The sequence below is a fragment of the Dipteris shenzhenensis genome, chromosome 11, assembly GCF_047967505.1.
Source record: "Dipteris shenzhenensis isolate YYH24624 ecotype China chromosome 11, Dip_SZ_1.0, whole genome shotgun sequence".
In the NCBI taxonomy this organism is placed as follows: domain Eukaryota; kingdom Viridiplantae; phylum Streptophyta; class Polypodiopsida; order Gleicheniales; family Dipteridaceae; genus Dipteris; species Dipteris shenzhenensis.
In genome coordinates this window covers 50,238,008-50,253,355 of record NC_141606.1, presented here as the reverse complement: position 1 = coordinate 50,253,355, position 15,348 = coordinate 50,238,008, and positions in this window count along the sequence as shown.

The following is a 15,348-nucleotide window of genomic DNA, read 5'->3' as shown; positions in this document are numbered from 1 at the left end:
TCGAAGTGAGCTGGTTGCTCGATGTAGAGATCCTCTTCAATGTCTCCATGCAAAAAAGTAGTGGTGACATCCATGTGATGGACACTCCAGTGATGAACAACAAATAGAGCAAGGAGGATGCGAATGGGTCACAGGAGTGAAAGTTTCAAAGAAGTATACCCCTTTTGATCATGCCCAGCAAAGATGGAAGACAAATATCGAGTGCAAAGGCCGACGCCTATTTGGAGTGGCTAGACAGCCAATCTTCGTCAACTGTGGTTTATGCAGCCCCCTAGAGTCTGCGCTAGCGTAGACTCTATGAAACCAAAAAAAAGGAGGGGGGCTCAGCAGCCCCCCAGAGTCTGCGCTAGTGTAGACTCTACACCTTCGACAGGCATCGCATTCGCAGGCGCCTTTCAGTCCAAAAACTTTGCCAAGTGCTGATTGAATGTCCCATTCAGTCTGTGCAGCAGATTGTATGGAGATGAGAACCCATCTGGTGAGAGGAACCACTCCTTGCAAGCAAGTTATAGCGAATACTTAGAAAGTAGATTTCGCATTGGAGGAAAAAGCTATTGTATTAATCTTTATCATCATGAGGCATAGCATAGATGGCTCTAGAAATCACTATAAAGTGAGGTCTTTTGTTGGTAACTTGCATTGTTTGTTTGCCCTGTATGTTTTTTTTTTCTTTGCAATGGTAGATATCAATTCTATAGCAAGTATGGCAATGAATTTAGCAGGCTTCTAATCAAATAACATATATTGGAGCTTAACAAAAGAAGAGCCAGCCATTTGTATCCCCATGTAAACATATGTCTATCAGATTGCTTCTAGAAGCTTAAGAGACCTTGCAACATAGCGGCTTTCATTCTATGCAAACGCAAAGAGAAGAGCACAAATCATGACGAATATCAAAAGTAGCAGAAGTAGAAACAGAAGTTGAAGTGGAAGTAGTAAGTTAGCACACCTCTGTCGAAGGTATTGGTCTCCATATCCATGGGCTGAGCCCCCTCCCAGAGTCTGCACTAGTGCAGACTCTGGGGGGCTACTAAGCCCCCCCCTTTTTTTCATACAAGTTGCTGAGAGAATTCAGAGAGAATTCATCTCTTGTCTAAGTGCAAGGCCAATTCAAAAATTATTGAAGCTTTAACGATTGAAAATAAGATAGTTCGGCTTAGAAAAATTCGCTTGAACAAAGCTTTACCTGTTGCTTTGGCAGTCATGTGAGTTTTTAGAAGAGCTGACTCCGTTAGCCATGCCTTTACAAAGCAACCTGAGATGAGATGAAAGGGGAGCTGTGTGAGTGCTAAGGAGGAGGAGGTGGAAAGATGGAAGGAGTGAGGAGAGAGCCGAGAGAGGGGATGAAGGAGGGAGGAGAGAGGGAGGAGAGAGACGAGAGAGGTATTGCCAAGAGAGGAAAGGGGAGCTGTGTAAGGAGGAGGAGGGGAAAAGGTGGAAGGAGGGAGGAGAGAGCCGAGAGAGGGAATGAAGGATAAGGTGACTAACTAGTGTCAAATTGTAGTGGCAAGGCATAATTGGCATCAATCTTCTCTACCCAATTAATCATCCCTATAATAGCATGTTTCTTTTAAGGCTTAAGATTGTGGCATCCTGGCATAATCCAAGTTTGTGAAAGAATCTCGGCCGCCACCTTTCTCACCATCATTCCAGCTCAATGGGTTGTAATGACGGTCACATGGCTACTTCTCATTGTGGTGTCAGGGCATTATCGACATTGGAATTAGCTCAAACACCACCTGTTTCACAATTTCTCTACCCATTTTCAATATTTGCACTTTGCTTTCTCGTGAGCACGCATCCTAATACTACTCTCTTATCATTTTCTCCTCTCTCGGGGGGGTCACTATGTATAAACCCTCTATATCACGTGCATTCAAGGCCTATATTTAAAATCCCTTATCTGTAAATTTTTTCACTAATAAAATGTACCCCTTTTCTATACAAATCTGTAAATTTTTTCCAAAACTATTTTAAATAGTCCCTTATGTATATTTATTTCTGTAAATTTTAGGAATAAAAAATATCCTTCTGTCGAACTCACGTGATAGGGTTACATATGATGAGTGACCCCCCCGAGTCTCCTCTTCATACTCTCCCACCATTACTTTCTAAGTCTCTTTGGTTGCCTTCTATCTTTGCATCACATTGCATTTCTCTCTTTCATCCCTTCTTATTTTCATGATCCGTGTTGGGTTATCATCCCTCTGCTCTCAATGCCATGTTGGATTACCATCCCTCCGCTCTCAATGCCATGTTGGATTACCATCCCTTTGCTCTCAATGCCATGTTGGATTACCATCCCTTTGCTCTCAAGATTGTCTGTATTCTTTGAGCTCCTCTAATAACCACTTTCTTTGAGCTCGCTCTATCTTTGGTACCTTTTGTTGTGTCATATCATCCAAAATGGCTATAGAAGAGGCTTCTATTGAATGGCTTATTGAAGGAGCGAATCTATCACACTCTATCCCACTCAAGGACGAAAGAAGGATTGTTAGTGCACATTTCCTTCAAAGCCTTCTTCCCCATACACACAAGCTCATCTGCCTTAAGGTAGTCATTGAAGGTGAAGCAACAATGAAGGTAAAGGTTTCATCTGAGTGGGATATTGATGGTCAAGAGCATTACGTACTGGATGCCTCCTTGAAAAAAAGGTATGCTCTCATCCACAATACAATCATGGCAGCAAGTACTATTAGTGATCTTGAAGAGCATGGTTCATCATCACGTTGTGTTGCTAGTAGAGTTTACTCCGAAGAGTTTGGCAAAGAAGGAAAGAAAACGTTTCAACCATCTCCTTATGTGGATCTTGAAGAGTTAAGTCCCAATGAGAAGCCTGGTATGTACCACAATTCTTATAAGTCGAGGACTGATGTTGACATTGAGATGATGCAGACTCCACACATTGACCTTGAAGGCTCAAATGAGGTCCATTCAAAAGATGAATGTCAGATCAGCAAAAGAACCATACCTTGGACCATGGAGAACAAGCAAGCCAATATACTCAAAACGTGAATTGCAAATAAAAAGCAAAGGAAGCAAGTCACTGAATTACCAAGGGTATACAATGGAAGTATGCTATTGGAATTTCCTCCAACTTTTGGAAACACCAATGGCATGAATGGCATGGAGCAAAAATTTGATGGCCTTATATGGACTAAACCATCAACCATAAACATGGCTATCTCATGTACAGTAAGGCTTAGCTACTGTGTTGGCTCATTAGAATGCCATAGGATTACTTGCCCTTATTTTGCAAACAATAAGAATTTTAACACATCCTTTTGTAGAGGCTACCTACAAAAGAAGATTGCTCTTGGACTCTTGACTGAAGAGGAGAGGAACAAGATTGTTTGTCACTATTGTCGTAAGCTTGCTTATTGCATTGATACTTGTAATTGCATAGCATATTATGTAATGCCATTTGATGAAACAATGACTAGATTGATGGTCCATGTTGGTGAACATCAGGACCCCATGCAGCCAGGAACATCTAAGGCAACGATAGAGAAAACAAAGAAGCTTGTTGCAGATGTTTTGAAGGTGGATAAAAATGTTGGACCACGTAAAGCTCAAATGAGTGTTGCCAAAGAGCTTTTGAATTCATCATTGATGAGAGAAGACAATGATGAAGGGGCAAGTGTGGGAGATATAGAGTTGACCAACTTTCTTGAGCAATTGGTACCACTAGTTGAGAATCAACAGTATATTTGTTTGTAGCTAAGTGATTTTTGGTTTACTTAACTTTAGAATGGTATAGGGACCTTCTAAATAGTTGACTTGTGATGTTACCGGTTCAAACGGATTGTTGCACAAGAGAAGAAGGCAAGGTTACCTGTTGGGGAAGGTTATGACAGCCTTCTTTTACTAAAGAAAAGGTCTATGTATTCATTCTTCCATGGAAGTCGTTTTCCAGGGCAAGGCTTGCCAGATGAAAAATGTTTTGTTTTTAAAATGTCAACCAATGGTCCAGCATCTGGTGTGGATCTTGTAAATCACATGAGAAGAGGAGGAAATGGAGATTTGAGGAATTCATGGGTACAATTTGATCACACCCATCGAGTGATTGGGTGGAGCACAATGGCATGTCATGTTTATGATCCTAGGTACCTATAACTTCCCTCCATCCTTATGTATCCATGTTGCTATCATCAAGAGAGTTGTGGTATAATATTTAATAATGTTGGCTTTGTATACCAGTGTGCAGGAATTAATGACCATCGCCACATGTGAGATGAAAGATGAAGATGTGGCAAGCCAAATCCTATCTTGGGAGATGTTAGAATGCCACAATGAAACAATGTGGGTATCCCCCTGTAAATTTTCATGGTTTCATATCTGATAAAGCTAGAGAAAATTGGATAGCTGTGAGAACTATTTTCAATGGGGGTCCAAACAACATAATTGTTGGGAGAGAGCGCTCATGTCTCTTCCATTGGGAACGATGTGTGAGAATTGGAGATTATGTAAGACAAAGCAAGAAGCTACCAACCAAGCAAAGCTCATTCAGAAGTGGTGGCATGTAGGACATGTCTGTGAGGCCGACATTCCTTCAATGGACATATGGTTTAGTTGGTGGGATGTGCGGATTGCCCATTGGGGGAATCTCATGAGCGCGGTATGTATTTTGTAGATAAATGTAGTAAGCTAAATAAATGTAATAAACCAATTCTAATTACCTCCTTTTTTACCACAAGTAACAAAGAGTTCCTTGGAGGAGGCACATACTCTAAGGTCAAATCTAGCTGAAAGCATGCATGGTAGTTGGCTAGCAGGAGAAGGGTTTAAGACAAAGATACAATTATATGATTGTTGCATCTCGGACATGGCAAATGCCCTATTACAAAGTGCCAAACAATATGCATATATGATTGGAAGACATGTTGGGGATGGTCCTAACTTGGAAGCCTTGATGCAAAGAGTGGCCTCATGGAGTACACCTTCACCAGCACAAGTGGCACAAATGGTGCATGAAATAGTTGCAGGGACACCAATGTATGAAGAACCAAGACCATTACATGTGGATAAGGTAACAGTCCAAAGAAAGAGAAGCAAGTAATCAAGTATACATTTAGAAAACACCTCACATAAGACAGGGTATGTGATGGAGCCCAGAGATCGTAAGCAAAGAGGGCGGCCGAGAAAAATTAGGTTTGAGACAGAAGGTGGAGATTGGCATTCAATAAAACCACAAGGTAATACCCAACCAGTGGATGTTAGGGCTTCCACAATGGAGCAAGGTGGAGTTCAAGGGGAGTCTACAAAAACATCATGGGAAAAACATGGCAATGTAGGGGAAGCTGAAGGAGCTCAAAATGAGACCATGCCCACAAGAGAACAAGCCCCAACAGCTCCACCTATGAGACAAGGAGGCCTTCCTAGTGGCCTCTTTGTTGTTGAGGTGCCTATCCACCGTACCTTTTGGCCAATTTGAAGGACCTCCAAAAACTTTAAAGTGAAGTGTCTTGGATCCATAGATGGAAAGGTTGTGTAATCAATATATACAAAGTAGTTCACAAGGAGTGGTGGCACCCTGTTTCTACTCTAAACAGTGGCATCCAGGGGTAGGAGGACCAAAAGCACTATGGATGTTGTTTTGTAATGATGATATAACTCATACATGGCACCCAGATCATAATATCATGCATGTTCCTGAATGTCCATCTATGTGGAAGGTGGATGTGGAAACAAACATCACAAGTGAGGAGATAGGAAATCTCATCAAGGCTGGTTTTAGACTACAAATAGTGGATCAAGCCTATGTAAATTGGAGGACACCACATGTACCTCAAGGATCGGCACCGATGCCAACTAATTTTTGTGAAGCACATGGAGGGTCAGCATCCATACTAAGGAATTTAGCTCAACACACATTGGTAAGAACCACAAAATGGAGGCATGGCATATCTAAGGAGGCTGCAAAAAGAATAGCTAGTGCTTAATCTATGCACGCTATTGTCATGGGAGAAATGACCGTGGAGCTTCTTCATCATAGTATTTTCCATTTGAGAACAACAGGATCTGACAAGGCTTGGATGTCTTACGATGTGCACATCAAGACTAAACCCATGTGTACATGTCCAGATTTTCAAAAAAGAGAGTTGGGTCAAAAACCTTACCTGGCATGCAAACATATCTATTACATCTTCATCTGTGTATTGGGATTGGATCCAAATCAACACATGCGTATTCATCAACCAACCCTTTCCACTATGGATGTTTCATTAGTGCTTAGCTGACCTAGGATCAATCCATAGACCTGAATGCAAAATATAAACTTTGTTGGTGTTATGATAGCCCACTTTTTGATGTGACACTATTTTTTGCTCAAAATTTGTTGTGTTGAGTCAACACAATGTTCTTAATGTGGAACATTTTACTAATTGCTTTGGCCTTTTCAAATAATAGAACTACATGAAAATTGGCATATGCTTACTTGAAGTTTCATTAAATCTTTGTTTCCTTAGCAACAATCCATAGACTTGAATGCATAATACATATTTGCTGGTATTGTGATGGCTCATTTTTATATATGATATCATTTGTTACTAACTTGCAATATAAATTACTTGGATTAATAGCTTTGTCTTTTTTAGTCCATAGAATTACTAATTGCTTTGGTATTTCCTAGGATAAATCCATAGACATAGAATATGTAATTACTTTGTTATTTTTTGATTAGTAGGTTTTTTTTTATGGGACTCTAAAATAGCTTGCAAACTTTGATAAATTTCAAAAAAAGTTCACAATAAAATTTTCCCCCTCAAGGGCCATATCGTCAATTGCATTTTTTGAAAGTTTAATTGTATTTTTCTAAATATATCTTCATGCAACCACAACGGTGGGGTCATTGGAGTTATTTTAGTGCTATTTTGGTCATAAACTAAGGAAATTGTAGTCCTTCTTTCCTAGTATTTTATTCCTTGTTGCAGTAAAATATAAATGAGTGCAAAAGTACAATTTATCGAGTGAAATTTAAGTTAAAGAGATTACAATATACATCTACATCAAATAACAGGTTATATAAAAATTATCAACTTATATCGAGCAAAAGTTGAACAAAGGATCTTACATTTATAAAAACTCGACAATTATTGAGAGCCTTAAAGGCCAAAAGATTACAACTAGTGGCCATAACCATTCAAATATAAAAGTTAACAACAGTGCATAGTGAGAGTCTCAAATTGAACAAAAAGAGATTACATAAATGCCTTAGAGACCAAAACATTACATCAAGTGAGCCAAAATATCGTTGAGAGCCTTAGAGGCCAAAAGATTACATCTAGCCATTGCTAAGAGCCTTGTTTGAGCAAGAGGTAGGACCATGCACATTGCCAGGACTTAGGTTACGGCCCCCTAACAAGTCTAGAGTACTATGCTATGAAAATATTGAGGCCTTCATCGACATCTAGGGGGAATCCATACAGCACAGCCATAAAGAGGCCCTCTGTGAGCATGTCATCTAAGGTGGTGACATGCAGATGTGTGGGGAATCAACTGTGGGAACAAAGGGTCTCCACTAGTGCTAGCATTTCTACTCCAGGTGAGTGCAACACAATCACCTTAAATGAGAAGGCATATAACATTGGGATTAGAGAGCATTGAGGGGAGGTGGTAGTAGGCATGCTGAAGATGAGTGGGTGAGCAATAGATGAGCAGGGGAGGAGATGAGTGATGAGAGGAGGAGGGAGCATGGAGCAAAGTAGAGCTTGGGCAAAAAAGGGCTAGAGAAGGGGTGTGGAGCAAAGTAGTAGAGCATGGGTGGATCAGAGCAACGTAGTAAAATGCCAAATGCCACGGATCTTATATATATTATAAAGTTCGAGCCACTGTGGTGGTTGGATCCCGGGGTTCCATACATATTAATTGCAGGCCACCATGGTGGAATCTTAGGCACCACCCTAGACGGGCTGGTAATCATGAAGAAGGTGCCATGTGGTGCCACTATGGTGGTTGGTAATTAACTGCCAGTCTGGTGGAATCTTAGCCATGACAGACGTGGCTGATGAGAACCACCATCACCGAGCAGTAATTCTCACAAAGGTAAATCATGAAGCTCTAATCACTCATTACCATGCATTCTAGTTCTCTACTAAGCATGCGAGCCCGGTGACTTGTAATTTTTACTGCAGTCATAGTGATCATGCATGCTTAAGCCTGGTGGTGGGTGAGCGGTGGCTAGAAATTTTAACTACTAGCCTAGTGGAATCGTAGCCATGAAAAACGTGGCTGTAATCACTCGTTAACATGCACTCTAGTACTCTACTGAGTGTGCAATCACGGTGATTAGTAATTTTTACTGCAATCATAGTGATCATACATGCTTAAGCCCAGTGGTGGGTGAGCAGTGGCATGATGGAAGCATAGCCAACGACGTGGTTGATGATAGCCACCACCATCGGGCAGTAATTCCCACCAAATTAAATCATGAAGCCTAATCACCTCTTATCCCTCATTACCATGCACTCTAGTACTCTCCTGAGCATGCAAGCCCGGTGATTGCTAATTTACTGCACTCGTAGTAATCATGCATGCAAGCCTGGTGGTGGTAACTAGAAGCTGAGTAATTGCGGGCCACTATGATGGTTGGTAATTAACTGCCAGCCTGGTGGACCTTAGCCGCCACCATAGACATGGCTGGGAATCTTAGATGCCACCACCTCTAATCATTCATTACCATGTTAGTCAGTCCTGTCACCTTGAATTAATCAAAATTCAGACCAATCACCATGGTGGCTCTCACCTTGACATTAGTTGGGCTACAACCACTGTAGTCGCTCTCACCTTGACAGTGTAGTCGGGCTACAAACCACTATTTTCTATTCCCTTAACCATTTTGTCTTGTATCCCTCTGGATCATTTCGTTCTCCCTTGCAATCTCAAGCCTCCATGTTCCATTTCCTTCACTGCTCATCTTCTATCCCTCTCGACCATTTCTTTCTCCCTTGCAATCGGACTGCAAACTCAAGCCTCCTCTAGTCCATTTCCTTCGTTGTTTCATCTTCTATCCCTCTCAACCATTTTTATCTCCCTGGCACTCTTCTTGTAACTTCTATTTCCTCTTGTAATGGACCCTACACAGTCCAGAAGCTCCTCACACAATCTTTCCTCCCCCTCTGTAGCATAGTGCGAGACACCCTCCTCTCTTGATCTTGAAATCATGGCATATGGGAGCTCCTCTTTTGCTCTTCAAAAGCCCAATTCGTACGCTCTCCAAAACTTCACCAGGTTGGTACAGGAGGTGAATGTGACGAAGGGGCAACTAGTTTGTCAAGGTCAGAAGATTACCATGAATGAAAGTGTGATTGAAAATTCTCTAGGAATTTCTAGAGGCAGTTCACAAGCACACTTTTTCGAGAAGCAGTGGAAGAGACACGATATCCTAGATGTATACTCCAACACTCAGATTAGTAAAGATGGTGGAGTTAAGATTTTGAGCTTGCCAACAGACCTCCAAGATGTGCTAAAGAAGACCATTCACTCCTTTCCTGATATGAGAGGAACTTGCAAGTTTTGGTAGGTTCAAGCAGCAGTAGAGCAATTGAAAAGATGTGATGTATTTTACTCAAGGGCAATCTCCAAGAGCGTGTTAACCAACCTAAAGAATTGCATGGATGGCGAATCCCAATTGTCATCTTAGTCCACTGGAGTTGCAATGCACTTGATGGCATCTACACCTCAAAGGTATTTTTGAGCAATATGATAAGCAGATGTCTCAGAAGGTGACTTTTCTCCAAGAGAAAGCCACCGATGCAACAAAGGCAATGCAACTTGAGAAAGTCTCAGGTGCAGGAACAAGAGCAAGCTGCAGCTACTACAAAATTGGTTGACATGGAAAGGCATAAAAGAGAAGAAGTAGAAAAGCGCATGAAGGAGCTTCGAGATAGGCTCGAAGAAGAGAGAAAGGATGGGGACATGGCGGATAAGGAACTAGAAAAGTTGCAAAAGGATCTTGAAGATCAGAGAGCCAAAAAGGAGGGCCTTTAGAAACAGTCTTCAACATGTAGAACGCATTGAACATTGAAAAAGACCAAATGATAGAGGAGCTGAAAAGAGAGAATACGAAACCAAAAAGGTGATAAAGGAACTTTGAGAGAGCTTGAAGGACAGGATGGGGCAGAGAGCAGTAGGGGTGGAGAAGACAATGAGGTAACACCCCAGGCTAGGAAGGATGCAGAGAGCAGCCGCCATGGAGCAAGTTCCAACCACCACAATGAAGCAATTTGTAGCATCCACAGTGAGGGTTGTTTTTTCAAAACATTTGATATTTAATGAGCCGATAAATAGTCTAAAGGGCATTGATTTAGTATAGCACTGTGGAACAAATTTTAGGATAGCACGGAAGTAGTGTAGGGATAGCATGGTAGTAGTGCAAGATTAGTGCAGGATAAGTGATCGCCAACACGGTGGTTGGTTGCACTAGGATATTAACAGCCACCAATGTGGTGGTTTACTTCTATTATTACAAGATGAATGGATTTGTAGGATGTTGGATTCGTTATGGGAAACCAATGCGGTGGTTTTTGGGATATACTAAAAACAAGCATGGAATTTACCGTTTGGGATTTACAAAAATAATTTAATAAAACCAGGATGGTGGTTGTTTGGGATATACTAAAAAGAAGAATAGTCTCAAATACAAATTCCATTTTGTAGGACAAGTGGACATATGGTTCCCTGCAATGAGACTACATATATTTTCTTAGTACTATCTCAATCGTCCTCATCCCACTGCTCCAACACACCCCAAGATGTGCTCATGCATGTCTAAATCCACTTTGACGACACTCTTGCCCTTCTTTCGTTGTGGCACAGGTTGCATCTGGAACTTAATAGCTCTTACTAGATGAGAGTATACACATGTTTGTGGACTCTTATATAGTAGTTCGTAATTGCGGCCTCTCTTGGATGTTTTTTAAAACCAGAAAGCTCCGACTACTACATCCCACTTCTCATAGGTTGTTCCCCAATTATCCTTAAATGTTTCCTCAACCTTGTAGTTAGGCTTGGTGCACTGCAACAAAAAGTATGGGTCATCTTCCTCATTCTCCCCATAATCTGTAACAATTGCAAAGTTATCCCCCTCTTCCAAATAGTCACTGATGTCATTGAAACTCTCCCCAAACTATGGTGAGTCGTTTGTCTCTCCATTGTATGTCACTCCATCTGAACGTAGAGGGAAAACTTGAACTCGCTCCCATGTCTTCACAGTTGCAATGTTTTGACAATCGTCATGATCCCCTATGATGCACGCATTGCAGAAACAAGAAAGTTTTCTTGTTTAATCAGTTGGTTGTTTGAAAAGCCACATATGTTGTGCAGATCATGAACTCCTTTAATTTTCTCCCAATCATGCTGGCTTCTCCTTTACACTTCATCCACTTTCACTTCATGGAACACTTTGCATACTATAGTATTATTAAGGCTTTGTTTACTGTATGTTGAATGTGCACCTGTGGAGAGGTTGGTTGTAAGCCATGTAACAGCATCATGGGCATCATTGAGTTTTCTTGAGGGCATGCTAATTGGTGTTTAAATAGAGCTTGATTAATAACATCACCACATCCATCATGTTCACCCTTGCCATGGCTAGACCCAAAGAAATTCCTCATCATGTCTAGGACGGCGGTCAGGGATTTGAACCTTGAGACAAAGTAGAATCCACAGGCTAATTTAAATCGAGATGCAGCACCATCTGACCACACCCAATGTTGTTTTATATTTTCTGCATGGGGATTTTCCTTTTTCAGCCATTCTCAATGCAGTAGAAAAGCATGGAACACAAATAGGGTGTCATGTTCCCTATCATCTAAAATGTAGAAATCGTACATGTGTTGTGCTGTCCTGGACTCTTGTGAGTTAGCAAGCAGATTGGCATCAGGCATGGAAGAATCAAGCAAATGACTGTATGTGATATGCACAAGAATTGTTATCTGCTTGTTGTACCAGCGAGCACTTTGTTTCTCATTTTGTTCTTGAAAAGAATGATTTTTTGCAAAATCTATGACAGATACAATAGTGTCACGGGGAAAATTGGCAAGGCACGTCCTGAACTTTTTATCCTGCTAGCTAGTCGCAAAATTTTGAAGCACATATTTTGGGATGGATTGAACCATGGTACCTACAAGCTCACTTGGCTGGGTGCTTTTATATGCTAGTAGCAATCTCTTTCTATCGTATCCTTCAACATTGACATTTTCAAATCTCCTCCATTTTAGAGCAACATGGTTGTCTTCCCTCATTTCATTTGGAGAGACATTGAATGTCTTCTTCTTCAACTTCAAACTACAATGCTTGCATGTGCCGTGAATGCATTCAATCCTGTGCCATGCATGGTCTCCCTTTGGACAAACCACTGGCTCCCATGGAGACCTTAGGCTGCAAAACTTGCCCTCCGTTGCAACACACGATGAGGACGTGGCCTACATACTGTGCATTCATCAGGGAGGCATGGGCATCGATCCCCATGGACCGATGCTCCAATACGATTAGATCTCAATTCATTCATAGCTTGTCGGGGCAGACCAAAGTCTATGTGTGTTTCCTGACGTACCAGGGCTTACAATGCTCAAAGCTCCTCTGCCCATTCAAAATGTCTAGATTTTGATCCATAAACTTGAGGTACAACTCCATCTGCTAACCCAACATGTGGGAATAACAGAACAATGAGCCCCCAATTTGCTACTACTAAAAGAATACAAAACACAGTCTAATTAAAGTATCTAATGAAGCAAATTAGTTTTCAACCACTGCATTGGTTTAGGATAGTCACAATTTCAATCACTGGGCTAGTTTAAGACACATTTAAGACAGTCAGTTGACCACCGGGCTGGTTTAGGACATGTTTAGGACAGTCACAATTTCAACCACCAGGCTGGTTTAGGACACGTTTAGGACAGTCACAATTTCAACCACCAGGATGGTTTAGGACACTATCACAATTTCAACCATCGGGATGGTTTAGCTTGACGGTCTCAACTTCACATATAATACAATAACAAGTATATTGCTTTTCATTTCTAAATTTCACCATTAAAAAATAACAATATATTGCACAACTGGCGATTGAGCTGAACCAGCCTACGGTTGCATGATTTACCAACCATCGGACTGGTTTAGGACAATCACATTTAGTACAAGTCTGGTTTAAGAAATGAAACAAGTAAACTATCCCAAAGCTCAATCACAAACAACCACCAGGCTGGTTTAGGCACCACTGACTTGCATTGTATCTAGCATGTGCATAATGTGCTCCTCAAACACCTTGCATCCTGTCCGCTTCTAATAGATGTCATTTCTATTTGGAGAAACTCTCGTGTTTTCGTGCCAAAACATCATCACTGTAGCAATGACTTCTGCACTTAGGTTGTCTTTCCTTTTCATGCATTCTGTTGAAGCCCATAGACTTCTTGGATTGGGATGATCGTGAATTGCTTCTGCTCTATGTTCAACCATTGGAGCCACATTGGTCCTTATGATTGACAACATACTCGACATTATGCAGCCAAGCCATTTCTCCTTTGTTTGAGGGGACACCAACATAGCTAATGTCACCCTCTTTACATCTAGTTGATCTAAGCTATGCACCCCTTTCACTTTGTGTATCTAATGAAGCAATACAACTTTCAACCACCACGTTGGTTTAGGACAGTCACAATTTCAATCACTGGGCTAGTTTAGGACACGTTTAGGACAGTCAACCACCGGGCTGGTTCAGGATAGTCAACCACTGGGATGGGTTAGGACACATTTAGGACAGTCACAATTTCAACCACCAAGATGGTTTAGGGCACTCTCACAGTTTCAACCATCGAGATGGTTTAGTCTAACGGTTTCAACTTCACATATTAGACAATAACAAGGATATTGCTTTTCATTTCTGAATTTCACCATTAAAAAATAACAATATTTTGCATTTCATTTTTGAATTTCACAATTTCAACCACTGGGCTGGTCAATAACTAATGTTTGTTCAACCACGTTGGTTCAAGACAATCACATAACTAGCGATTGAGCTGAACCAGCCTATGGTTGCATGATTTACCAAGCACTGGGCTAATTTAGGACAATCACATTTAGTCCAAGCCTGGTTTAAGAAATGAAACAAGTAAACTATCCCAAAGCTCAATCACAAACAACCACCGGGCTGGTTTAGGCACCACTGACCTACGTTGTATTTAGCATGTGCATGATGTGCTCCTCCTCAAACACCTTGCGTCCCATTTGCTTCTTACAGATGTCGTTTCTATTTGGAGAAACTCTCGTGTTTTCATGCCAAAACGTCGTCATTGTAGCAAGGACTTCCGCACTTAGGCTGCTCTCCTTTTCTTGCATTCTATTGAAGCCCACATACTTCTTGGATCGGGATGATCGTGCATTGCTTCTGCTCTACGTTCAACCATTGGAGCCACATTGGTCCTTTTGATCACCAACATTTTTGACATTGTGCACCCAAGCATTTTTTCCTTTGTTTGAGGGGACATCAACACAGCTAATGTTGCCCTCTTTGCAGCTAGTTGATCTAAGGTGTGCACCCCATTCACTTTGTGTAGGCCATTTATCAAGTTAGAGAGCATCGCCTCTTGGGCATACGTCTCTTTAGGTGTTGGTAGGGTTGTTACTCTATGAACTTTGGGGTGCTAAGCTAAAGCTTGTGAAGACCCGACACTAGTAATCACTTGAATGGCCTGATGTTGCTGCCTCGAATGCTCCCACCAGTCTTAACACCACAGCTCATGTTCTTCGCTCTAATGGAAATTATAGAATGCGTGCATCTTCAACCACTTCCCGCTGCTGCTCTACAAGAAGTCTTCTTTCTTCTCGATGTTTCTCCCTTCGCAAATGTTGCAAGTGTCTTCCATTGCCGACTTGATATCATGCCAGAGCTTTTCCTCGACCCGCACTCTGTTTCTTGTGCCTTGACCTAGCTTTTCGACTTCCCTATCTTGCAACCTCTGTCTATTTCTATTGCAAGCCATGGCGAGCTGCATGTTGCCATTGACGCCATGGCCACGATCAGTCCAGAATAGACCCAGAGAAGCTAGCTGTTGAGGCAAGCCAAGAATAGAAGACAACTTACCCAAAAGAAGAAAATGGTAAACCAAAGTCTGTGCAAGGTCACGTCGAGGTGTTGTAGGGCATTTGCAGGTCGGGAGTAGGTTGCAAGTACTTAATCTTCCAAGATTTAATGGGCGGGAGGTGTGAAAATTCAAAATTCGCGGGAGTAGCAAAATTTCAACCACCGTTTTTCCCCCCTCCGACAATACATGTCAGCAGAATTGGATATCCCAAACAAGTGCAATGTGGCCTAAAATGCTTCAAAACATAAATAGGCCAAATGGCACACTA